The sequence below is a fragment of the Triturus cristatus genome, chromosome 8 (genome assembly GCF_964204655.1).
Source record: "Triturus cristatus chromosome 8, aTriCri1.1, whole genome shotgun sequence".
NCBI lineage: Eukaryota > Metazoa > Chordata > Amphibia > Caudata > Salamandridae > Triturus > Triturus cristatus.
In genome coordinates this window covers 449,179,134-449,207,073 of record NC_140591.1, presented here as the reverse complement: position 1 = coordinate 449,207,073, position 27,940 = coordinate 449,179,134, and the positions used below count along the sequence as shown (strand labels likewise).

At 49.6% G+C, this 27,940-nt stretch overlaps 1 pseudogene across 1 annotated transcript in view; it reads right to left on the bottom strand.

Annotated features, from left to right (window-relative positions):
• Positions 1-408: 408 nt before the first annotated feature.
• The window catches only part of LOC146802286 (E3 ubiquitin-protein ligase TRIM39-like), an 83,457-nt pseudogene continuing 55,925 nt past the window's right edge, over positions 409-27,940 (bottom strand). The window contains exons 5-6 of the transcript XR_014967724.1: positions 16,595-16,647; positions 409-1,475 (exon numbers count right to left, since the gene is read on the bottom strand). The product of XR_014967724.1 is annotated as an E3 ubiquitin-protein ligase TRIM39-like (transcript). The remainder of the gene's footprint in view (positions 1,476-16,594; positions 16,648-27,940) is intronic.

The window sequence follows — 27,940 nt, the reverse complement described above, 5'->3', positions numbered from 1 at the left end:
TAAATGTAACTTTGGCGATTAAGGTTCCTGCGGGAGTGAGAAGGAAGTAGTGGCTGCATCCTTGAAGGAGTATGTGGGGATGTGTGGGGTCTACAGCGGAACTAGATTTCACTTTACTAAAAAGTGTTGGAAGAGTTTATCTGGTAATGGGGAGGGGGCGTTTGTGATGCAGACGGTGGGTGAGTCCAGAGTCTTTTTTTGGGGGGTAGAATTTGGTGCATTTATTGTACTTTATAGGGAACAGTAAATTTCGGAGATTTAAAAAAAAAAAATGTTGCTAGATCATTGCAATGAGTGAGTGTGTGTTCTGGGAAATTGCCGCCAATCGATGTGGTTAGGGATTTAACAATTTGGAAACACAAACAGTAAACGTAAGAGTTAATGACAGGCCGGTAGTTTTGTTGTTTTCAATCGATATTTTACTATTATAAACATGTTAGATTGGTCCATGGGGCCATGCATATTACATTTACCCTTATTGCCCTTTCAATAGTTTGTAGACAAGCATTATTAATCTAATTACAATTGGGGATTTTTGGTGTAAAGATGCATATGCCACCCACATGCACCCCAGCACACTACCCACATGCATCCCACCAACACACACCTTATAACACAGCAGTACGGAGCACAGCAGCCACACTGCTCTACAACATACCTAAACACTTACAAGCTCCTAAAGGCGAGACCTGTTGGCTATGCCAATGCTTGTTTCATTCTGCAGAGACTTTATCATATGTTACATGATGTTTGGTGCATGATTGACATGGCAAACATTGTCTGCCCTTGTTTTAAAAATGTACAAGGAAAGAGATACATAGTTTCACGTGAGGCTTCTGGTTGTCATGGAAACAGGTGAGAGGGTCATTGTGAAGAAGATTCTTTTGAATGTTGGTGTTTGAAGATTCTTTGGAATGTTGGGGTTTGAACCGTAGATGACAGTTGGGGGGGCAGGAGGGGGGCTCACACCAGCCTCAGCTCCGTTCCTCCCCAGAGCCAGAAGTACGGGACGAGCCTCTGCGTGAAGGGCGCCTGCGGGAAGGAGTAGAGAAGCTCCATGGAGTCAGCATTGTACAGGGACAGCCGCCCCCCCTCGTAGTCCAGATACACCCCCAGCTTCAGGGGCTTCTCACGAGGGGACAGAGGGGTCCGAGGGGAGGTGAGAGCAGAGTACTGACCCTCCCAGCCCTGCACAGCCCAGACTCCCCCCTCAGGTGACCATGTGAAGTGTCCCTTCCTGTCCACAGACTCTGCTGCGACCCCCACATTCCACCCTCCCCCCTCCTGCAGCAGCTGCACCTCCCAGTAATGTCTGCCGGAGGTGAACCCCTCGCTCCCCAGCACAGAGGGGTAGTAGGTGAATCTCTTGGGGGTGTCCGGCAGGGGCTGTGCTGTGTCTGTCTGTCTCGCACGTTTCCCCCCCTCAGACAGGAGGAGCAGAGGATGAGCCGTGTCAGGATCCAGAGTCACCATCACTGCAGAGAAGAGATTCACCATTAGAGATGTAATGACACATGAAAGGCTGTAATTACTGCTTCTCTTATACATATGATTAATGTACACCACATCTGGCAGGAGCACGCGGCGCTAGACAGCGCGACACTAGGCTGCTCACTACACTAAAGCGAGCGACACTAGACTGCTCTAAAGCGAGCGGCACTAGGCTGCTGACTACACTAAAGCGAGCGGCACTAGACTGCTCACTACACTAAAGCGTGCGGCACTAGACTGTTCACTACACTAAAGCGCGCTGCACTAGACTGCTCACTACACTAAAGCGTGCTGCACTAGACTGCTCACTACACTAAAGCGTACGGCACTAGACTGCTCACTACACTAAAGCACGCGGCACTAGACTGATCACTACACCAAAGCGAGTGGCACTAGACCGCTCACACACTAAAGCGCGCAACACTAGACTACTCACTGCACTAAAGCGCGCAGCACTAGACTGCTCACTACACTAAAGCGTGCAGCACTAGACTGCTCACTACACTAAAGCGCGCAACACTAAACTGCTCACTACACTAAAGCGTGCGGCACTAGACTGCTCACTACACTAGAGCGCGTATTCATCCAGAGCACACACTACACCAAACAGCTCACTTCACTACATAGGACATTCTACTACACACTACACGCAGCATACTACATTGCTCTACCACACATGACGCACACTACAATAGCAGAGAGTAACAGTAACTTGATTAGATGGTACGGAGTGATAGCTACTCCAAGGTTTACTCTACTAATCAGTACTCTCTAATAGATAGTACAGAGTAACAGAGCTACTAGAAGGTATACAGTACTAGTCAGTACAGTGCATTAGATGGCACAGAGTGACAGAACCACTATAAGGAAACAGTACTAGTCAGTACACTAGTGAGAGAGCTACGAGAAGGTATACAGTACTAGTCAGTACACTGAATGAAATGGCACAGAGTAGCAGAGATACTCCAAGGTATTCTGTACTAGTCAGTACTCTATAATAGATAGTACAGAGTAACAGAGCTGCTACAAGGAAAACAGTACTAGTCAGTACCCTGGATTATATTGTAGAGTGAGAGAGCTCCTAGAAGTCATGCAGTACTAGTCAGTACACTGCAGGGTATACAGTACTGTACACTGCATTAGATGACACAGAGTGACAGAGCTCCTCCAAGGTATACAGTACTAGTCAGTACACTGCATTGGATGGTGCAGAGTAAGAGACCTACTAGAAGGTATACAGTACTAGTCAGTACCCTGCACTAGATGGTACTGAGTGAAAGAGATACTCCAAGTCATACTGTACTAGTCAGCACTCTATAGTAGATAGTACAGAGTAACAGAGCTGCAACAAGGAAAACAGTACTAGTCAGTACACTGCATTGGATGGTGTAGAGTAAGAGAGCTACTAGAAGGAATACAGTACTAGTCAGTACACTCCATTCGATGGCAAACAGTAACAGAGCTACTACAAGGAAAGCAGTACAAGTGAGCACACTGGATTACATTGTACAGAGTGAGAAAGCTGCTAGAGGTATGCAGTACTAGTCAGTACACTGCATTGGATGGTACCGAGTGACAGAGCTACTCCAAGGTATACAGTACTATTCAGTACATTGTAAACATGTCACAGAGTGACAGAGGTACTGGAAGTGTACAGTACTAGTCAACACTCCATTAGATGGTACAGAGTGACAGACCTATTCCAAGGTATATTGTACTAGTCAGTACACTGTGTTATATGATAGAGAGTAACAGAGCTACTCCAAGGTAAACCGTACTAGGCACTACTCTCCATTGGATGGTGCAGAGTAGGAGAGCTACTAGAAGGTATACAGTACTAGTCAGTACACTGCATTGGATGGCAGAGAGTAACAGAGGGACTGAAGTGTACTGTACTACTCGGTACACGCCATTAGATGGTACAGAGTGACACAGATACTGCAAGGTATATTGTACTAGTCAGTACACTGTAATATATGGCTCTGACTGACAGAGCTACTAGAAGGTCTACTGTACTAGTCAGTACGGATGTATGACGTTACAACGCATACATTAACATCGCGGTACATTACATCGCGGTTTTGACAACGCAAGTCGTTGGAGGGCGCTGGACTTAGGAGTAGTATAATTTACTATTCCAACTCCAGTCTACGTACAGTAGGGAAGGTGTAGGATAGTAAATTATACTATTCCTTGTCCTAGAGCGCCATCTAGCGCAAGTCGTTGTAACGACTTGCGTTGTAAAAACCGCGATGTAATGGCATCGCGATGTAATCCCCGCGTTGTAAACGATGTTTCCCGTCAGTACACCCCATTAGATGGTACAGAGTGACAGAGCTACCCCAAGGTATCGTACTAGCGCCAGGACACTGCATTGGATGGTGTTGAGTAGGAGAGCTACTAGAAGGAATACAGTAGTAGTCAGTACACTGCATCAGATGGCACAGAGTGGCTGAGCTACTCCAAGGCATACATTACTTGCCAGTACTACTGAAGTGACCTGTACTAGTCAATACACTTCAATAGATGGTACGGAGTGAGAGAGCTACTAGAAGGTGTACAGTACTAGGCAGTACACAGCACTGCATGGTACAGAGTGATAGAGGTACTGGAAAGTATACTGTACTAGCCAGGACACTGCATTGGATGGTGTTGAGTAGAAGAACTACTAAAAGGTATACACCAGTAGTCAGTACACTGTATTAGATGGCACAGAGTGAGAGAGCTACTAGAAGTCATATAGTACTAGTCGGTACACTGCATTAGATGCCACAGAGTAACAGAGGTACTAGAAGTGTACTCTACTAGTCAGTGCACTGCATTCAATGGAACGGAGTGATACGAGCTACTAGACACTATACAGTACTGGTCAGTACACTGCATTACATGTCACAGAGAGACAGAGGTACTAGAAGTGTACTGTACTAATCCATTTGATGGTACAGAGTGACAGACATATTCGAAGATATATTGTACTAGTCAGTACACTGTGTTATATGGCAGAGGCACAGAGCTACTCCAAGGTATACAGTACTAGGCAGAACCCTGTATTGGATGGCGCAGAGTAGGAAAGCTACTAGAAGGTATACCGTACTAGTCAGTAAACTGCATTGGATGGTACAGAGTAAGTGAGCTACTAGAAGGTATACTATACTAGTCAGTACACTGCATTTGATGTCACAGTGACAGAGCTACCCCAAGGCATTCTGTAATAGTCTGTACTCTATATTAGATGGTGCAGAGTAAGAGAGCTACTCGAAGGTAAACAGTACGAGGCAGTGCACTGTATTGGATATTACAGAGTAACAGGGTCACTCCAAGGCATACTGTACTAGTCTGTAGAACACTCTAGATGGTACCAGGTGACAGAGCTACTCCAAGGTATACGGTACTTGTCAGTATACTGCATTACATAGTACAGAGTTACTCAAGGCATACTGTACTGGTCAGTACTATATATAAGATAGTACAGAGCAAGAGAACTACTCGAAAATATACTTTTCAGTACACTGCATTAGATGGCACAGAGTAGGAGAGCTACCAGTACTAGGCAGTGCACTTTATTCGATGTTACAGAGTAACAGAGACCCTCGAAGCCACACTGTACTGGTCAGTACACTGCACTACAAGGTAGGGAGTAACAGAGCTACTAGAAGTGCGATGTGCTAGTCAGTACCCTGCATTAGATGGCACAGAGAAGGAGCACGACTAGAAGATACACAGTACTAGTCAGTATACAGCACTGGAAAATACAGAGTTAGAGAGATAATAGAAGGTATACTGTAGACGTCCGTACACTGCATTAGTTGGTAGAGAGCGATAGAACTCCTCCTAGAAGGTGTACTGTACTAGTCAGTACACTGCATTAGATGGTGCAGACCAACAGAGAGACCAGAAGGTGTAATGTACTAGTCAGTAAACTGAATTAAATGATACAGAGAAAGAGAGCCACTCCAAGGCAAACTGTACTAGTCAGAAAACTGCAGTAGATGGCAAAAAGTAAAATAGCTACTCCACGGTATTCTGTACTACTCAGTACACTGCAAAACATAGTACAGAGTAACAGAGTTAGTCCAACGCATACTGTACAAGTCAATACTCTACATTAGATGGTAAGGGAGTATCAGAGCTACTAGAAGGAATACAGTGCTACTCAGTACACTGTATTAGATGGCACAGAATGACAGAACTACCCCAAGATATACAGTACCAGTCAGTATACTGCACTGGATGGTGCAGAGTTGGAGAGCTACTAGAAGGTATACATTACTAGTCAGTACACTGCATTAGATGGCACAGAGTAACCGAGCAACTCCAAGGTATAAAGCACAAGTCAGTACACTGCATCGGATAGTGCAGAGTAACAGAACTACTAGAAAGTATACTATACTAGTCAGTACTCTATATTAGATGGTACAGAGCAAAAGAGCTACTAGAAGGTATACAGTAGTAGTCAGCAAACTGCGTTAGATGTCACAGAGTGACAACGCTACTCCAAGGTAAACAGTACTACTCAGTACACTGCATTAGATGGTAGAGTGACAGAGGTACCAGAAGGCATACTGTATTTGTCACTGGACTGTATTGTATGTTACAGAGTGACAGAGCAACTTCAAGGCAGTCTCCCAGGTTCTTCTCCGGCGGGGCCTGTTTGTCCGTTTCCCTGTTTCCCGGTGGGGTCTTGGTGCTCTTGCGATTCCTGCCGGTCCCCCTTGGTTTTTCCTCTGCCCCCCTGGTTTTCATGTTGGGGTGGTCTTCCTTTGTCTGGGACCTCCACGGGATGTGTGTCGGGTGTTCTTGTGCCTTGTTGACGAGCGGTGCTTTGCATTGTCCTTCTCTTGGGGGCTCGTCCCTTCCGGTGGGTCTCAGTGCTGCTGGGCCGTCCTGGGTTCTGGTGCATTCTAGTCTTCACATGTTCTCGTGGGTTTACTTTCTCTAGTCCCGCCCACGGTTCTGTTATGCCTGTGGTTGTGCTCCATGGGTTCGGTCCGGGTTGGTGATGTCCATGCTTTTCCCCTTTTCTTGGTCGCGGGTCGGGCATGCAGCTCCCTTTCTGCCCTGTCTGCAGTTGCGGCCTGAGGTCTTCCTTTTCTGGTGTCCCCTTCCCAGGTGGTTGTGGTCTTTTCCGGCCTGTGGGGCATGCTTGGGTTCCCGGTCTGTGCGGGGTCGGTTGGTCCCCCTGCTGGCGGGTTTCTCATCTACCTTCTGTTGGCCGTACCATTGAGAATTTGTTCTGGCCTTGGCTGGGGTCCGGGGGTGGTCAATCGGGACTGTTTCTCTCCCAGGGGTATTCTGCATGTTGTTTCTCTGGTGCATGTTTTTTCCTCTCATGACTTCCGTCTTCCTATGGACAGCTGGCTTCCTTTGGTCCGGGCTCGGTTTGGGTCCTCGGTGGTGGCTCTCTTTGGCTTCCTCGTTCGGACCTCAGGCTTGGCGCTTTCCTCCACTCCATTTGCTTATGCGGGTTCTGGGCTTGTTTGGCCTGGACGGGGCATTTGACCTGTTGGTGGTGCTCGCCTGTGTTCTTCTCCCTTGGTTTCTGCCGCTTTGGGTGTTGATTGTCCATGGTGGCTGGGCTTTCCCGGTTCTTCCTTCCCCTTTGCGGGGCCCTCCGCTTCCTGTCCGGATTTTGTGACCTCTTCTTCTTTATCCCTGGCTCTCGGGTAGGTACTGGTACATGCTGGCTTGGGGTTGCTCCCTGGAGGTGTTGGCATTGCTTCGGGGTCGTTTCGCCCGACTCTTCTTTCCTTCTAGCCATTGGTGTGTTTCTGCCTATGGCCTTACCTCCCTGTACGCTCCTTTTCTTGGTGGCTCTCAGTTTTTCAGCTGGGTCGGGCCTGGTCAGTGGCTGGCTTGGTGGCCTCCTGGGTCCTCGCTTCGGCGGCTCGTTCACTACATCTGAACCATTACAGGGACAGGTTGCTTGGCCCCTGCGCTGGGATGTCACGATCGTTCACCCAGCTTTCCCCATGCTGCTGGTGCTGTATGCTTCCTTGTGCATAGTGGCCCTGTGATGGGCCTTCGCTTTTCTTTCTGGTGGCTTAGCCATGGACCTGGTCCCTTCTGATTTTCGGGCTCCTTGGGCGGCCTTGCGGGCTTTCCGCTGTTGGCTGCGTTGGTGGCCGGGTTGCTTCCGGGTTGTTTTCTGTGGCTACCGGGGGCTGTTTTACCCTGTGCCTTTGCTGGTGTTGTGTTCCCTTCCGGGGGGTCCTTTGAGACAATAGAGTCCATGGCCTGCCTGTTTTTCACTATGTTGATGGTGTTTTGTTGGCATTCCGTTTTGTGGGTCGGAGGGGGTGCTGGGTTCCTTTCTGCGCTCTCCTCCGTTCTTGCGGCTCCTGCCGGTCTGCTTGGCTGCGTCTGGTTCCTCGACTTTTGCCTTCGGTTTCCTCAGTTGACCGCCGGGCCTGGTGGGTTTTGTTTCCTTCTTTCCCTCCGGTCACTGGACTTGGGGTGGTTTCTGTTCTCTCGGTGTGGTGGTCCAACGTGCTGATTTGCTGTGTTTGCGTCAGACTGTGTCTTTTGGCTGCTGTGGCATCTTGTTGTCTCTGTGGTGGTGTTGCCCTCTTTCCTTCGATTCCAGAGCCTGGGGCTTTTGCTTCCCTCTCTCTTTTGACTGTCTGTCGGGCAGTCTTGGCAGTTTGGGCCAGCTGGCCTCTTGCTGTTGTGGTGCTGGTTTGTTTGTTGCTTTTGGCTCCGTACGTTCTGGTTCCGTTCCTTCTCTGTCCTCCTTCAGTCATTGGTTCGGGCGGATTTTCTGGCAGCCCTTCGGGTCTCAGGGGTTTTGGGCCCTCCCCTCCCGGTGTCTCTCTGTCCCGGGCTGGTTCTCCCTGCTCATGGTTGCCTGTCTCTTGGGTGTTTTCTTCCACTCGTCTGTGTTTTTGGGTTTGCACTGCTTCTTTGGCATCCCCTTCTGGTCCATTAGTTTCTTGTGAGTTTCCATGAAGCCGCTTGGCTTTAGTATGTGCTCACTTCGTTAATCAAGTGGTGAGGAAGACTTACAAGGAGATAATGCCCCGGTTACTTACCAGTAATCTTCATTACTCCAAGTATAGTCTTCCTAGCCACATGAGTTCCCATCCCTCCCTCCATGTGTTGCTATCGGCTTCATGTTTCTGCTTGGTAGTTCTCAGGGTGAGGGTTGGGCCGAACCTCCTCTTATAGAGGTCAGGGGTGATAGGGGTCGGCCATGATGGGAAGGGATGGGAGGCATAGGAGGCTAACTTTTGCTTTGGAGGGTTCTGATGTGGAGCTGAAGCTCACTTCGTTAATCATGTGGCGAGGAAGACTATACTGCGAGCAATGAAGATTACCGGTAAGTACTCTATATTAGATAGTACAGAGTAAGAGAGCTACTAGAAGGCATAATGTAGTAGTCAGTATACTGCATTAGATGGCACAGAGTGACAGAGCTACTCCAAGGTATACAGTTCCAGTCAGTACACTGCATTGGACGGTGTAGAGTAGGAGAGCTACTAGAAGGTATACATTACTAGTCAGTACACTGCATTGGATGGTACAGAGTGGAGGAGCTACTAGAGGGTATACTGTAGTAGTCAGTACGCTACATTAGATGGTGCAGAGTAAGAGAGCTACTAGGAGGTACACTGTAGTAGTCCCCACACTATATTAGATGGTACAGTGCGACAGAGCTACCAGAAGGTGTACTGTACTGGTCAGTACACTGAATTGTGTGTTACAAAGAAACAGAGCAACTCCAAGGCATACTACACTAGTTAGTACACTGCAGTAGATGGAACAAAGTAACAGAGCGACTCCAAGGTATACTGTACTACTCCGTACACTGCAATAAATAGTACACAGTAACAAAGTCAGTCTAAGGCATACTGTACAGGTCAGTACCCTACATTAGATGGAACACAGTACCAGAGCTGCTTTAAGTTATACAGCACTAGTTAGTACACTGCATTAGATGACACAGAATGACAGACCTACTCCAAGGTATATTGCACTTGTCAGTACACTGCATTGGCTGGTGCAGTGTAGGAGAGCTACTAGAAGGTATACATTACTAGTCAGTAGACTGTATTATGCAAAAGTTGGTCGCACACTGCTCGTCACACCAGCAAGTTGCCCCAAAGGACTGTGGTAAATGTAGTGGCGACGGCGGGTACGCCTATGCCACGATGTGTAAAAAGAACAGTATGTGTTGCGTTAGCCATCCCTGGACACGTGTTTCGAGGTAGATGCCTCTCGTCAGCAGGGAGCAGGTCAGTGTAAAGGGGTGCCGTGTGGACTGCCGTAATATTTTGAACACAAGTTGGTCGCACACTGCTCGTCACACCAGCAAGTTGCCCCAAAGGACTGTGGTGAATGTAGTGGCGACGGCGGGTACGCCTATGCTACGATGTGTAAAAAGAAAATAGTATGTGTTGCATTTAGCCATCCCTGGACACGTGTTTCGAGGTAGTTGCCTCTCGTCAGCAGGGAGCAGTACAGTGTAACGGGGTGCCGAGTGGACTGCCAAAATGTAATTAAAACAGGTCAAATACCTCTCATGGCGCGCAGGTGCAGAACTAGGGCTCGTCAGCCCGTTAGCTCACGGGAGCCGTAATATTTTGAACACAAGTTGGTCGCACACTGCTCGTCACACCAGCAAGTTGCCCCAAAGGACTGTGGTGAATGTAGTGGCGACGGCGGGTACGCCTATGCCACGATGTGTAAAAAGAAAATAGTATGTGTTGCATTTAGCCATCCCTGGACACGTGTTTCGAGGTAGTTGCCTCTCGTCAGCAGGGAGCAGGACAGTGTAACGGGGTGCCGAGTGGACTGCCAAAATGTAATTAAAACAGGTCAAATACCTCTCATGGCGCGCAGGTGCAGAACCAGGGCTCGTCAGCCCGTTAGCTCACGGGAGCCGTAATATTTTGAACACAAGTTGGTCGCACACTGCTCGTCACACCAGCAAGTTGCCCCAAAGGACTGTGGTGAATGTAGTGGCGATGGCGGGTACACCTATGCCACGATGTGTAAAAAGAAAATAGTATGTGTTGCATTTAGCCATCCCTGGACACGTGTTTCGAGGTAGTTGCCTCTCGTCAGCAGGGAGCAGGACAGTGTAACGGGGTGCCGAGTGGACTGCCAAAATGTAATTAAAACAGGTCAAATACCTCTCATGGCGCGCAGGTGCAGAACCAGGGCTCGTCAGCCCGTTAGCTCACGGGAGCCGTAATATTTTGAACACAAGTTGGTCGCACACTTGAGCCAGCGGGCTGACGAGCCTTGGATCTGCACCTGCGCGCCATGAGAGGTACTTGACCTGTTTTAATTACATTTTGGCAGTCCACACGGCACCCCTTTACACTGACCTGCTCCCTGCTGACGAGAGGCAACTACCTCGAAACACGTGTCCAGGGATGGCTAACGCAACACATACTGTTCTTTTTACACATCGTGGCATAGGCGTACCCGCCGTCACCACTACATTTACCACAGTCCTTCGGGGCAACTTGCTGGTGTGACGAGCAGTGTGCGACCAACTTTTGCATAATTTATTACGGCTCCCTTGAGCCAACGGGCTGACGAGCCTTGGATCTGCACCTGCGCGCCATGAGAGGTACTTGACCTGTTTTAATTACATTTTGGCAGTCCACACGGCACCCCTTTACACTGACCTGCTCCCTGCTGACGAGAGGCAACTACCTCGAAACACGTGTCCAGGGATGGCTAAATGCAACACATACTATTTTCTTTTTACACATCGTGGCATAGGCGTACCCGCCGTCGCCACTACATTCACCACAGTCCTTTGGGGCAACTTGCTGGTGTGACGAGCAGTGTGCGACCAACTTGTGTTCAAAATATTACGGCTCCCGTGAGCTAACGGGCTGACGAGCCCTGGTTCTGCACCTGCGCGCCATGAGAGGTATTTGACCTGTTTTAATTACATTTTGGCAGTCCACTCGGCACCCCGTTACACTGTCCTGCTCCCTGCTGACGAGAGGCAACTACCTCGAAACACGTGTCCAGGGATGGCTAAATGCAACACATACTATTTTCTTTTTACACATCGTGGCATAGGCGTACCCGCCGTCGCCACTACATTCACCACAGTCCTTTGGGGCAACTTGCTGGTGTGACGAGCAGTGTGCGACCAACTTGTGTTCAAAATATTACGGCTCCCGTGAGCTAACGGGCTGACGAGCCCTGGTTCTGCACCTGCACACCATGAGAGGTATTTGACCTGTTTTAATTACATTTTGGCAGTCCACTCGGCACCCCGTTACACTGTCCTGCTCCCTGCTGACGAGAGGCAACTACCTCGAAACACGTGTCCAGGGATGGCTAAATGCAACACATACTATTTTCTTTTTACACATCGTGGCATAGGCGTACCCGCCGTCGCCACTACATTCACCACAGTCCTTTGGGGCAACTTGCTGGTGTGACGAGCAGTGTGCGACCAACTTGTGTTCAGTAGACTGTATTAGATGGCACGGTGTAAGTGAGATGGGGGTCCCAGGGGCAAAAAACAAATAGGATTACGGTAAATAGAGGAGTTCGCCGGGGCCTGTGTACTGGCTCCCACATTATTTTCCCTATATATGAATGGGGTCGTTAGCTATTTACAGGAACTTCCATCTGATGCACCAGCCCTGGCGGGCGATCGGGTCCCTACTTTACTTTTCGCAGACGACACGCTCCTTATTTCTAAAACACCAGCAGGGCTCCAAAAGCTCCTAGATAGATTTTACTCCTTTTGTCAAACTAGGGGTTTGATTATAAATACCACTAAGACCAAGCTCATGGTGTTTAATCCGTACAAACCTTTCAGAAATAATTTTAGCTTAGAAGGAACACACTTGGAAAAAGTCCCAATGTTCGATTACTTGGGAATAAGACTGGATGAAAAAATGCGATGGAGGTATCACATCGACAAGATGCTCCTAAGCCACAAGCGTGTCACAGGCATTCTAAGCAAAGAACTTTGCCTATCGTTGACCAGACCTGTGGCTCCTGCCCTGATAATCTATGCAGCTAAAGCGGTCAGCTCCGCCCTCTACGGAGCAGAATTGTGGGGCTTTGAAAACACTGAAAGTATCTGTAAGTCTGAGAACAAGTTCCTAAGAGAACTAGTGATGGTCCCCAGAAGCACGCCATTAAAACCACTGCTAAAAGATCTAGGTAGACACTCCTTTAAAGACCTAGCGAGACTACAACCTCTGCTTTTTTGGGCCCGCTTATGCCGGACCCCTGAATTGGCCAACTATACAGCCGCACTAACAGAAATCATGGCACTAGATGTCAATAAAAGAATCAGCTGACTGGCCAATCTCAAAAAATCCCTTTATGCCTTAGGTTTTAAGGAGCAATGGGACACGCAAACCCCCCCCCAGTAAGGATGATCTCAAAAAACATTATTGGGCCTGGGTCGATGCTCAAGAACACAGCAACCCAAGAATTGGCAGGATGACGGAAGAATTCTTTCTCCATAAGAATCGCATGTTTTTTTTAACCATATCTTGATTTATAAAAACACCACGCGATAGAGCGCTCTATATCCAGTTCAGGGTTGGCTCTCTGCCGGTTAGAGAGCTAACAGCGACATGGAGCACCCCATATCATACGCCTTTAGGGTGCCCCTGCTGCAAAGCACCGGCAGAGAGCATAGCCCACTTTTTGTTTGCTTGTCCCGCCTGCAAAAGCGCAAGGGCAAAATGGCAGAAACCTACCTGTAGAGATTTAAAGACACGTGATTATTGTATTGCTTTACGTATTCTAAAGGCCGACCCGCGGACCCTCTTTGCTTGTGGTGTAGCCAAATACCTTGGTCGTGCCTGGATTGTAAGGTTTAAACACTTGAGCAAAGTCTAGTAATTAATCACTTCTTCATCATTACTGTTATGTCCTTTTCGCTATACATTGCACAGTCACTTTATTTCCGAGAGTCACTTCGCAATAAAGGGGGAAAAAAGGTTCCCTTCGACTAGAAGGGCAACTAATGAATTCTGTAAATATTGCCTCTAGATCCGACAGTATTCTGTATTTGATGATTTTAATGTTGGACGTTTTTTTAAATATTCTTTTAATTGATGTTTCATATTTTTTAACTTGTTTTATTAACTGATAGATGTAATAATGGAATTGCTTTTAAGATATTTGATATCGAAATAAAGCTATTTGAATTGAATTGAATTGATTACCACATGCAGTATTCCCACGTGCATGATTGCCATGTGCAGCATAACCACATGCAGTATTACCATATGCAGGATTACCACATGCAGTATAGTCATGTGAAGCATAACCACATGCAGTATTACCACATACAGGATTACCACATGCAGTATTACCACATGCGGTTCCACTCAACCAGATATTACTGGGGACACATTCCACTTTGGCTGAAATTACAGAAATTGTAGCAGGAAAACGACAAATAGTATTCAGGAATTATCTGCAGAAATCAGTGCAGAAGAACTCTACTGTTGTCTGGTGTTGTGTGTGTGAGTGCATGCATGGCATGAGTGCATATGTGCGTGATGCGACGGGCCTAACTACAAGTGCAGGGTGTGAGTGTGGGCTGTGAGGGAAGATCTCATGAATTGTGTGCATGCAATAGGTCAGTGTAGGTGCATGCGCTAGGTCAGTGTAGATGCATGTGCTAGGTCATTGTAGGGTCACAAGCGAAGTCAGAGTAGGTTCATGATCTGGGTCAGTGTTGGTTTATGAGCTAGATCAGTGTAGACGCATGTGTTAGGTCAGTGTCAGTGCATGCACTAGGTCAGTGTAGACGCATGTGGTAGGTCAGTGTAGATGCATGCACTAGGTCAGTGTAGACGCATGTGGTAGGTCAGTGTAGATGCACGCCCTAGGTCAGTGTAGGTGCATGCGCTAGGTCATTGTAGGTGCATGTGCTAGGTCAGTGTAGGTGCATGCGCTAGGTCAGTGTAGGTGCATGCTCTAGGTCAGTGTAGGTGCATGCGCTAGGTCAGTGTAGGTGCATGCGCTAGGTCAGTGTAGGTGCATGGACTAGTTCAGTGTAGGTGCATGCGCTAGGTCAGTGTAGGTGCATGGACTAGGTCAGTGTAGGTGCATGCGCTAGGTCAGTGTAGGTGCATGCACTAGGTCAGTGTACATGCATGCACTAGATCAGTGTAGACGCATGTGTTAGGTCAGTGTAGATGCACGCCCTAGGTCAGTGTAGGTGCATGTGCTAGGTCAGTGTAGGTGCATGTGCTAGGTCAGTGTAGGTGCATGCGCTAGGTCAGTATAGGTGCATGCTCTAGGTCAGTGTAGGTGCATGCGCTAGGTCAGTGTAGGTGCATGCGCTAGGTCAGTGTAGGTGCATGGACTAGGTCAGTGTAGGTGCATGTGCTAGGTCAGTGTAGGTGCATGGACTAGGTCAGTGTAGGTGCATGCGCTAGGTCAGTGTAGGTGCATGCACTAGGTCAGTGTAGGTGCATGCACTAGGTCAGTGTACATGCATGCACTAGATCAGTGTAGATGCATGTGTTAGGTCAGTGTAGTTGCATGAGCTGGGTCCGTGTAGATTAGGTTAGTGCGGGTGCATGTGCCAGGTCAGTTTAGATGCATGCGTTGGGTCCGTGTAGATGCATGCGTAAGGTCAGTGTAGTTGCATGCGTTGGGTCCGTGTAGATGCTTGCGCTAGGTTAGTGTAAGTGCATGTGCTAGGTCAGTTTAGATGCATGCGTTGGGTCCGTGTAGATGCATGCTCTAGTTCCCTGTTGGTGCTAAAACTCTGGGAAATAGAATGTTATGAGGGAAATACCAAATTTTGAGGTAATTTCCCATTCACTAGTCCCAGAATACTGCAGTAACTGAGTTGCTCGCAGTTGTCAAGCCTAGAAGTATCATTAATGTGAGGTGTGAAATTACAGCATCTGAATTTCCAATAAACTTAGCATGAATTTCCAAGGGAAAGAATGATTTAAACAAAGGAAATGCGGCAGCACGTATACAGAATGGAGATAAGTAGAAATCTAGAAAAATCTGGAAAAGACAAAGTTTAGAGACACAAATCAAGTAACTGTACCCTGACGTGAGTGCACGTTACCATAAAATGCCATACAATACCATACCACACCACACCATACCATAGCACACCACACCATACCATACCATACCACACCACACCATATCGCCATCCCATTCAATCCATTACCACCATAACAAACTATGCCATACCACTATACCAAATTATACAATGATCTCACCCTATAGTACACTATACCATACCATCATAACATTCCATAACATACCAGTCCACACCATCCCATCTGATCCCATTCCACCATAATATCCCATAACATACCATACCATTCCGTAGCACACCACACAACACCACACCATAGCACACCACACTACACCACAACATACCATAGCATACCACACCACACCACAACATACCACATCATAGCATACCACACCATACCACACCACACCATACCATAGCACACCACACCATACCACACCATACCACACCATATCATAGCACACAACACCATACCATTGCACACCACACCATACCACATCATACCATAACATGCCACAACATGCCATAGCCCACCACACCATACCATAGCACACCACGCCACACCGTACAATAGCCCACCACACCATACCATAGCACACCACACCATACCATACCATACCACACCATACCATAGCACACCATACCATAGCACACCTCACCATACCATAGCACACCACACCATACCATAGCCCACCACACCATCCCATAGCACACCACACCACACCATATCATACCATACCACACCACACCATACCACACCATACCATAGCACACCACACCACACCATACCACGCCACACCATAGCACACCACACCATAGCACACCACACCATACCATACCACACCACACCACACCATACCACACCACACCACACCACACCATACCATACCATACCACACCTAGCGCTGGGACACTCCCGGGTAGCCATGTGCTTTACAAATGCCCTTTCATTCATTCATTCATTCATTCATTCATTCATTCCATAGCACACCACACCACACCATACCATACCACACCACACCATATCATACCATATCATAGTCATAAACAGTAATATTCAGAGCTAATCATCACAATGGTATTTACCTTTATAACTCTTCATCACCACCTCTGGTTTCTGAATCTTCACACTATTACACCTGTAATAACACACACATCATCTTTGTATTAAGGAACAATGACAGCTACAGGAACAAAGGATGAACAGCACATAGGACCTGTAGTTGAAATAAGATTCAGTATTAAGAGCAGCGCCTGCGGACTAGTGCTCAGAGTGAGTTACTGTTCATACACAACAGTCAAAGCTCTAACGATATCCAAAAGTACCTTTAACATCTTATGACAGGATGTGGGTGTTCTAAGGCAGATAGCTCAGTGAGACCAGCGCGCTTCATGTGATGCCACGGAGTGCCACAGCGTGGGTCTCAAGGAGTGGCCGTTAGCTCAATGAGAGGGGGGCAGAGACAGGTTACATCTGCTCCTGGTGGAGTCTTGTGTATATACTTAATAAATACCTTCCTACCTGAGGTCCACGTGAAATCCCGACAGCGCCCACAACACAACATTATCACATCCACTCCCTGCCGGTGTAAATCTTGTCACCATTCTCTACAGCTAAGATATTGGAGAGAGGAAGATTTGAACCCAGACCGCTTAGTAATGAAAAACTGGTTGAAAAACAAAAACTCCCAAGTCGTACAGAACAGCAGATTTTAGGCTGTAGGGGAAGGATCACAGTGGGAGAGATAAGGGAACAGGTTCGGAGGCTTAGTAAAGGGAAAGCAGCAGGCCCAGACGGGATCACAGTGGGAGAGATAAGGGAACAGGTTTGGAGGCTCAGTAAAGGAAAAGCAGCAGGCCAGACGGGATCACAGAGTGAGAGATAAGGGAACAGGTTAGGAGGGATAGTAAAGGGAAAGCAGCAGGCCCAGGCGGGATCACAGAGGGAGAGATAAGGGAACAGGTTAGGAGGCTCTGTGAAGGGAAAGCAGCAGGCCCAGGTGGGATCACAGAGGGGGGGATAAGGGAACAGGTTAGGAGGCTCAGTAAAGGGAAAGCAGCAGGCCCAGACGGGATCACAGAGGGAGATATAAGGGAACAGGTTAGGAGGCTAAGTAAAGGGAAAGCAGCAGGCCCAGACGGGATCACAGAGGGACAGATAAGGGAACAGGTTAGGAGGCTCAGTAAAGGGAAAGCAGCAGGCCCAGGCGGGATCACAGAGGGAGAGATAAGGGAACAGGTTAGGAGGCTCAGTAAAGGGAAAGCAGCAGGCCCAGGCGGGATCCCATCTGAATCCTCTTTCTGTTTCTGGGTATCTTATTTTAATGAGATCTCTCTGGAAGGCTGTTAAATTCCACCTTCCCGGTATGAGGCACCTGTAGTTATGATCCTTAAGCCGGGTAAAGGTGCTAGGTTAGGAGATTCCTATAGACCAATATCTTAGATGAACTGTGATTACAAAATGATTACAGGAATCTTGGCTAAGAGGTTGTCAGATGTCCTTCAAAAGTTCATCCATTTCGATCAAAAGTGGTTTGTGCCTGGAAGGAAGCTGTATAAATGAACCCATTGACTTATCGGTGCGAATGATATGGCCGAGGCCTTTAATCTCCTGTTGACAATCGCAAGAATCGATGCTGATAAAGCATTTGATACGGTTGATTGGGTCTATCTTTGGGAGGTATTGCAGGATTATCGTTTCCGCAGCAATGTTACCGAAGTTGTGCAAATGCTATACAAGGTGCCGGTCGCTAAGATTTTGGATGGCAAACTTACAGCTTCATTTCAGATATCCAGGGGAACTAGACAGCAGTGTCCTGTGGCGCCAATTCTGTTCCGTGTATATATTGAGCCCTTTTCCCAGATGATTCGGCAGGATTAGACCATTCTTCCCTTTGAAGCTGCAGGGTTACCAACCAGACTAGCACTGCATGCTGATGACATAGTTCTGTATGCATCGAAGCCAGAGCTCTGTGTTCCACAGCTTGAGACGCATGCCAGAGATTTTGGGAGTCTGTCAGGGTATCTATTCAATAAGGTAAAGACCGGGCTAGAGAGAAAGTAGGGCTTCAAACCAGAAATCAGGTTAGGAATCATGGGAGCATCGTAACTCAGAGTTTGGAGGAAATATCGGATGTAAACTTAACTAGGGTATCCCACTGTCAATTAGGAAAAAATCAATGCTGATATGACAAATGATACATTTATTTATGTGAACAAAATCACGTCCTTATTAACAAATTCACCCGATGTGAACGCCGCATCGACCCGACTCGCATATACGTAGCCTGGCAAGCACTGAGACCGAGGCCCAAGGTTACTGATTGACAGGCCACAGGTGGAGTGGCACGTAGCCGGCAGACAAATGCATGGACGGGAAATCCGAGATCAATCCCACAGATTAGTGAAGAGACACTACAATTGTTAAGGGATATTGGCCCCAATAAAGCGTACAGGGGGTACGCGCGCTCCAAAAACAGCATAAAGTCAGATGCCACATGAGTTAGGAACATAGAGCAAATTAGAACACGCAGTGATCAAGTGCTCCCCGTGGCAGACATCTGGACACTTTAACCACTGGCTGCATTTTGTCCTTGCAAGGTCGAGGCCCACCTGGATTATCAATTAAAATTAATTTATGAATCTAGAGGGAGCAACTTACATTCCCCTCCCTACAAGGATCTCCAGAAACATTTTATTGCCTATAATGAATTGTATATAAGAACGCTACAGATTGATTGTAATTTGAGACATTCCTCGGACCCTGTGCCTGTAACTGTTCTCCCGGCCGCTATGTTTAATTAAACAAACTGTTCCTCTTTTGTCAAAGGTTTTTCAAAGGTATTTCATGTTCAAGCAACACTGTGATATAGATGCTCGCCTTACAAGATGGAGAGAAAATCTGCCCCTCGGTATCTATGGGAGGGTGAACACCATTAAGAAGCTGATTCTTCCGAAGGTGATTGTCTTGTTTAACACTAAACCACTTCCTTTCCCCAAAAAGCTTTTGCAGAAATTGCAAGGGAGGGTCATCAGCTTTATATGAGCATCCAAAGGAGCCAGGATCGCACGAAAGAAGGAGGAGACTGAAGCAAGGGAGGGTCGGCAGCTTTATATGAGCATCCAAAGGAGCCAGGATCGCACGAAAGAAGCCCCGTAGGAGACTGAAGCAAGGGAGGGTCATCAGCTTTATATGAGCATCCAAAGGAGCCAGGATCGCACGAAAGAAGGAGGAGACTGAAGCAAGGGAGGGTCGGCAGCTTTATATGAGCATCCAAAGGAGCCAGGATCTCACGAAAGAAGCTCCAGAGGAGCCTGAAGCAAGGGAGGGTCGGCAGCTTTATATGGGCATCCAAAGGAGCCAGGATCTCACGAAAGAAGCTCCAGAGGAGCCTGAAGCAAGGGAGGGTCAGCAGCTTTATATGGGCATCCAGGGGAGCCAGGATCTAATGAAAGAAGCCCCGGAGGACACTGATGCAAGGGAGGGTCAGCATCTTTATATGGGCATTCAGGGGAGCCAGGATCTCATGAAAGAAGCTCTGGAGGAGACTGAAGCAAGGGAGGGTCGGCAGCTTTATATGGGCATCCAGGGGAGCCAGGATCTCATGAAAGAAGCTCTGGAGGAGACTGAAGCAAGGGAGGGTCAGCAGCTTTATATGGGCATCCAGGGGAGCCAGGATCTCATGAAGGAAGCTCTGAAGGAGACTGAAGCAAGGGAGGGTCAGCAGCTTTATATGGGCATCCAAGGGAGCCAGGATCTCATGAAAAAAGGTCTGGATGAGACTGAAGCAAGGGGGGCTCGCTCCTCCGGGTTTTCAAGCCTATTATTATTCTTTCCAGTTCAAGAATTCCTGGTTCTTGGCTGGAGAGCTAGATAATTCTCACATGGGTCAATTGTATAGAGCCATGTTGAAGCATTTAAGCCTGAAAACGTTTTTTGTTTAAGTTTGGGGACCCAAAGTTTTTAAACAAGGTAGGTTAATGGTACTCTTAACAATCCTGAGGGTGTGGGAATCCTTTAGGAGAATTCTCGGGATAGATTACAATGCGGACTTGGCACCAATTTGGGGCTCTCCTGGAACCCCATATAAACTTAGTTACCCTCACCAGCATGGCAACCTTTCCACCTGGAGTGACATGACAAGCGCTCTCTAAACTTTTGAAGCGGGGCTTTCAAAATGTAAATGCCTGCAGCTTTGTTGTTAGTGGTCATCCCAAACGTAGTCAGAGGGGAGCGGTTCGGTGCAGGAGGATTTTCTCGGGTGGGTGAGGGCTAAGTAACAACCTTAAAAAGGGGTTTCCCAGTGGTATTGGGTATTCATTTCTGCAACAGATGAGAAAATGGGAGTCCCATACCTGCACTGGGAAAATGATCTTCTGGCGCTAGCTAAAGAGAAATTATAGCGAGTATCTTTAAATCTGTTATACACTCTGATCAAACCAGCACCACTTAAAAAGAATCATTTGTTTACTCTCCATAGACCTTATTGGTCACCAACGAAGTTGGCTAAGATCACATAGGAACCATTAAAATATTAAAAGTGCGGTGACACAGAGGAGGATGATATACGCATGTTCGTGGACTGCCCGTTATTTGCCGTCTTCTGGTGGTATGCAAGTCAGGCGTTTTAAGAAATTAATGGCTGCGAAGTTAAGGTAAGCCCCTACCTGATCCGATTTGGGATGGACTTGTGCCCGCACTGGGACGAGTTAAACTTGGATCAGGCCTCACTGATATTTGTTCTGATATCGCTAGCAAGAACGGAAATCTGTAAGAAATCGAGTACTCCCGACCCCCCAAAGGTATCAGAATGGCTCAGATCTATTAGTGCCCCATACTACCTCTGCAGAGAGGAGAGGTCATGTCACTATACGCTGTAACCTCTAGGCACTGTTACTTCTTAGGATTCTTCTTTTCATCTTTGGCTCCGGCATCCATAGGATCTAGCTGTTCATTTAGCCTATGGTGGATCCATAGGATCAGCATGGCCATTCATTTTATTAATGACAGATAAGATTGGGGGGCGTGGCCAACAAGATGGCCTGGCGGCAGCACTGAAAGGCATCTCCAGCCCAGGCAGAGGCATACTCCATCCTCCTGCCGCCCCCTCGACTCTGAAAATCTTGAAACTGATCTCCGGATAGGGCGGCGCCAGGGGGCATGGAAATAGTGACACCCTGGAGCTGTCTGCAACGCGCTGATGCACAGACCGAGGAGCGGCCTACAAGTCACTACCTCTCTGCTGGAGACCACCTTGCCTGCCGAAGCTGTGGGGAGGACCTGGGGAGCTGCCGCAAGGAGGTGAATGGAGTGTGGGTGGTAAAGCGGGATGGCTGATACCCCGATAGTGGTGGGGCCGGCCTGCTGACAGAACCTGCAGCCTGTAACGGAGCCCCGGCATGCCTCCGCTCTTGGTGACTGCCTCGCCACGGAGAGACCCCCCAACATGGTGGCTGCATTGATTTACCCCCCTCCTGAGGCCGAGTGCAAGAGAGACTGTGACCGCTGATCCCCTGGACATTGCAGGCACTCCTACATGCCGTGGTGGAGATGAGCCGCGACAACGGTGCGCCCTGGTTGATGCAAGGGGCCCTCGGTAGGATGCTGAAGACGGGTGCGGTGGTGGCCCTGGTGGACCCATGGTGCTTGAGGAGGAGCTTTTCTGTGGACTTCCCCCCCATCCAGGTGCTGTCCAGGGGTATGCCTGGAGGGTATAATAAATGTGGCTGCACACACAAGTGAGCGGCTGCCAGCAATTGTTTATTCGCCCCACCCCGGGATTGAGGGTTGTGCAGAGGAGCGAGAGGAGACTAATAGTCAGCCTTGGCAGCGTGGAGGTGAACTGGACTGGACGTGAGCCCACAATCTTGGTGGCCGGTCCCATTGACTGGTGAGTGGGCTGTGTGACTTGCAACCTGCCATTGATCCTGACATTCTCCTCCTGTAGGATTTTCGCTGGTAACTAGCTCTGAACTAGGAACATGGCGTCCACAGTCACATGAGTGCCTGGTGCGATCCCTGCACAGGCATCTGAACACCGGACCCTGGATTTGAATCAGAACTGGTGGCATGGGGGGGGGCGTGGCTTGCTGCCGACGGGAATGGCCGCTCAGTAGCGAGCCTCTGAAGCGCCACTCCCGCAATATCCTGAACCTTCGTGCCCCGTGGTCCCGATCCGTGCTGTGAGGTGTCCCTTGTGGTCCCGAGGCTCCCGCCGACCCAGCGGCGAAATTTGGGGCAGATTGGAGGTGGTGCCAAGACGGGGCTCCGTTCCCCGCGTTCTGGACGGTGGCCGGGCTGGGTGAGACGCGTCCTGGATGGATACCGGGACTAAGCGAGGCCGCGGCTGCGGCCTGTTTTCTCCGGAGAGCGGCGATTTGAGGTTTGGCGCCTCCAACACTGCAGAAACATGTTCCGCTGTGTCCTGTGACTTCCCCTGTGGCCCGGGGATTCCAGCTGATCCACGGGGCTGATTGCGGCGAAATTGAGGAGGCGCCGTGGCGGAGCTCCGGGCCCGGTGCTCCGGCCGATATACTGCCTGTAGAGGACGCGCCCCGACCGGGGAGTGTATGGCGTGAGGCCATGGTTGCGATCGGCCACTCCTGGAGGTAGGGACTGGGAGCTTGGTGCCTGCGTTGGTGCCGTGGTGGGGCCCGGTGCGGGCGGGCGCCACGGCCGACCGGGATGCACAAACATTGCTGGCTGCTGCGAGGGCCCTGCTTGGAGAGGAGTGACCAGACTGCTGCCCTGACGCTACCTGGCCGGTACGCTCTGGGGGTCCTCCCCGGAGGCTGGGTGTCCCGCTAAGAATCGAGTGACTGCGGTTCCGGCGCGATTGGCGCGCTTGCCCCGAGCAGTGGGGGCGGTCGTCCGGCTCCTCTGCCCCAGTAGACCGATCTGGGTTGTTTGGTAATACCCTGTTGGGGTGAAGACATCCAGGGGGTGCCCAACGCCTACACAGCGCTACTTGAACGCAGCGTGCGGGGACCGGCTGGGAGGTCCTCGGTTCCCCGCTCCTGCTGTGTGGCAGGCATCGGACGCCGGTGGTGATTGGACAACGGGTGGCCCGCGGGACTGGAAGGATGACTTTTCTAGACGATTTGGCACTGGGGCAAATCGACGGACGGCGACGCCTGGCTTCCCCGGGTTGGCAGTGACGGCTGGAACACAACAATACTGAAGAGGCGAACTGAGCGTACAGAGGGCATAGGCCTGCCATATCCTTGGTCCATTGCTGGGTGTCTGGGCCTTAGTGGGGTGTCCCTGCGGCTGGGGTGTAGCCAGCGAAAACCGACAGGCCGGGTGGAGTTCTCCACTGCAGGCGGCGGGGAATAGCGGCTGCGCCCTGTGGCTGGGGAGCGCCCCCTGAGTTGTGATCATGACATCCGGGCGGAGCAACAGAACGGTTGCACAGACTAAACTGGAGAAATTCGCATGGCAACACCAGCAGGGCGGTGATCGGGTTGAGATGCCAGCCTCGGATGGCAAGGTAGAACCGGCGAATAAAGACCTTCTGGATGCTATCACTGCTGTCAAGGCGTCCCTTGAAACTCGGATCGATACCGTGGCCACCGATGTGGGTCTGATTCGTGAGGATGTGAGAAAGATTGCCGACTGCGTGGGTGCTGTGGAAAGTGTCACCAAAGAACTGACAAGCGACACTAGCCTTCTCAAACGAGAGGTCGCAGACCTGCGTGCCTCCCATGATGTATTGGCTCGGCAGTTGGATGACTATGAAGGCAGGATGCGCCGGAATAACGTTCTAATTATTGGTGTCCCGGGACGGGCGGAAGGACAGGCAGTGGACCTCTTTGTCGAGGACCTGGTCCACAAGCACCTACAGCCCAGAGGGCTTTCAAAGTGTTTTTCGATTGAAAGAGCCCATCGAGTGCCGGGTGGTCGCCCTCGACCAGGGGCACATCCTCGACCACTTCTTGCCCGAGTGTTTCATTTCCGTGACCGAGACGTTATTCTTCAAACAGCGAGGGCGGCTCCACCCGTCACTGTTGAGAACAGCAAAATCACGTTCTTTCCTGATGATAAGAGTCCAGAAACAAAGACGTAGCTTCCTGGAGGTAAAAAAGGCTCTTCGTGACCAGGAAGTTAAGTACGCAATGATGTTCCCTGCCAAGCTGCGGGTGGAGGCCGATGGAAAATCATGGTTCTTTACTCGCCCAGAGGATGCTTGGGACTGGTTGGAGTGCTGGCACACTGTGGATAAAAAGAAAAAAAAGGGACCATCGGCAGCGGATAAGGCCGAAGATTGGCGCCAACAGAGGCGTTCTCCTTCACGCTCAGACTCTGATGCCCCGGGCCCAGCTGGGGAGCACTAATTCTGGACGTTGGTAAGATGGTATAGTGTTTTGTATGGCTCTCCCTGGAACGTGTCCGGTGGCAGACTAGTAGTCTCACGAGGCTATGATAACTAGGATGGGTGTGCCCCGGGATGTGTGGAGTGTTCACCCCTTTGGTACGTTGTCACCATGGGCCTCCATTGAAGACATTGAGGGGACGATAGACTGGCTTCCACCGTTGCAGGGTGGTTTTCCTCAAATGTGTACTTATTCGTTAGAAATGTTTTCTAGATAGGCACTGGTGCGACAAATGCCGCTACGATGGAGTTGGTTTGGAGGGGCTCTAACAATCCAAGCAGTGCTAAGAATTTTCTTTCCTAGTGGGGATGGGGTCGGGTGGGGTGGAAGGATCCTATGCGATGTCAGTTAATATGTTGGGAGTGGGGCGGCACACGTTTCCTCGAATTGTTCTTGGGGGGGCGATAGGCGCTCTGCATGTTGGGGGAGGTGGGCGGTTCTAGTCCCGTTATGCAGGGAGGCAGGGTGGGAGATGCCTTTTCAGGGGTATCGGCTTGTTTGATTTGGTTTGTTTGGGGTGTTGTTTTTTATTGTTTTCTTGCAGCAGTGCTAAATGGCATTCTTTATCAATACGTGGTACGGAGTACTTTCCTACAGGCTCCTGGTCTCATCGCCTTCGTCCTTATGAAGTGCGAGGTGGCGACTAATGCTGTATTTAGAGTAGTGGCTGAAGGGCCTCACTGCAATGGTCACTCCGATCATTCTAGCATATTACTGTTGGGATCTAATGGCGATGACTCAGGGACTTAGCCTAATGACCTGGAACATCAATGGGCTGGGAGACAAAATCAAACGGGGTATTGTGCAGCAATATATACATCGGCACCGACTAGACTTGGTGTTGCTCCAAGAAACACACCTCCTAGGTAACTCCTGTCCGGCCCTGGATAGAAAGGGGTATCGTATGGTAGCGCACTCTGGCTTTACCTCGGGATCCAGAGGGGTGGGGATCCTCCTACGTAAGGGTTGCCCTTATGTGATTCACACTACACGGACCGAACAGGGTAGGTATGTTACTTGCTCAGGTAGCTGGGAGGGGAGAGTCCTCAATGTGCTCTCAGTGTATGCACCACCGGGCCTTCAGCGCCAGACCCTAGCAGATGTGGGGACGCTCTTGATGACCTTGCCTGAGGGTGCCCTGGTTATGGGCGGCGACTTTAACTTGACGATGGACGGTGCCATATGTAGGAGAGTAGGGTCTGCTTTCTATGTTCACCCCCACTTTTTGCTTTTGCTTTACTGGTTTACGACTTAGATGTGGCTGTGGGCCTGCTGATCAGACCCACAGCCCTGCTGTTCTCTCTCTAAATTAATACTATGTACCTTAGGTGCATAACCCATTTGGATAGGCTCACCTTATTGGCCCCTGTACAGTGTACCCTAGGTACCCAGGGCATAGGTGTATCCTAGGCCTACCAGGGGCTGCAGCATGTATTATGCCACCCCTGGCCTGGCCTTCCATTTTGACACAACTGGCTGATCACTCAGCTGGGGCAAGGTCGTGTAATCACCCCTTGCTTAGGTGTAGTATATCTATACCTAACCTACATATAGACACATGTGTACCTATCAGTCACTCCTATGGCAGGCCTTAACAATCCTGGAGGCAGAGTGCTTGGTAACATGTGAGATGGTGCTCTAGCATGAGCTGAGCCTGTCTGCAGCTTTCGGAACCATGTCCTTATAGCTGTTCTATGATATAGCCTACCATATACTCTTAAAGTGCCTTATAATCTTAAACGGTTATGGTAACTATGGTTTGGCTTTATCAAAACATGTCGTGTAAGGTGTCTAACACTGTGGAATAACACCCCCATGCCATTCCTGGACATGAGGATATCATTCCCCCCTTCTAGAGGGAGAGACATGTTAAAATCATACTTCACTGTTAAATCTCTAACCAGAGCCTCAGCATCACAAAATGGATGCTGCTGCCACGACACAAGTCTGACCTCCTGCTGCTGGGAGTGATCCCAGCCAGGGAGGCCTGGACAATAGGTTTCCTGCTTGGGGAGGTGCTAGCACCTCCCCAGACAGCCTTTAGTGTATTGGGGCAGGGTGGGCTGAAAGGAATGAGACATGCCTGGGGCACACAAGGTGCTCCTTGCATAGTCCAGTTCAAACCGGCGCTGGGGCACTCCAGCCCCAGCTCTGGCGCGAAACTGGACAGAGGGAAGTGGGTGTAACCACCCCTCCCAGGTCCCACCCATAAGGCGTGACCTAGCAGGTAGTCCCAGCCCCCCAGATTAGTATAAGAGTGGGAGTTGGGCCTCAAGACTTTAGATTATCCTGAACCTGCAACTTGAACAGAAACTCTGGACCTTCGACATTCGACGAAAGAAGAAGACTGAAGAATCTCCCTTGTGGCCAAGGAGTGGCTACCCTGTGCAAACAGGCACCATCAAGAGACTACCCTTTGCTTTGCGACCGTTCTACGAGGAACCGACTGCAGAGCCTGACCAGAGCCTTGACTTCCAGACTTCTCCGACCCTCATCCACCTCTCCAGCCGAGCTGAGATCCGTGGAGGCGACGAGTGACGTGGGACCGGCTACCTGGGAAAAGTGGCTAGTAACTTACAGCGCAGCTTCTGAGGTACCCTCGAAGTTGTGCACCGGGGATTGAGAAGCCCCAACCCCAAGCACCATCTGCACCGAAGATCAGCCCCCCACACTCCACGAGTCCTGCGTGGGGCCCTTCTGCATTTTCCTGCTTGCCGCGTCTGTCCGGTTGCTTGCCCGCTGGCTAGTGGCCTTTGTGACGACGCTCCCTGAAATCTTCTGCACTGGTTTGGCACCTCCAGACTGGCTCCCGCTTCTCTGCAAAGAAGAAGCACCCCAGACCTTCCTGGTCTGCACCAGAAGCAAGTCCTCCGTTCTGCGTGGGTTCCGCTTGCCAAGGCTTGGGGAGTCCTAGTCCAACTTCGACGCCGCCGACAGCAAGAGCCTTCGTGGGACAGCTCGCCTCCTGGTCCTGGTCGTCCTCGACGCTTCCTGGTCCTCCTGGCTGCAGCGACAAGCTTCACCTTCACCTGCAACTCTTCACGACATCGCCTGGTTCCT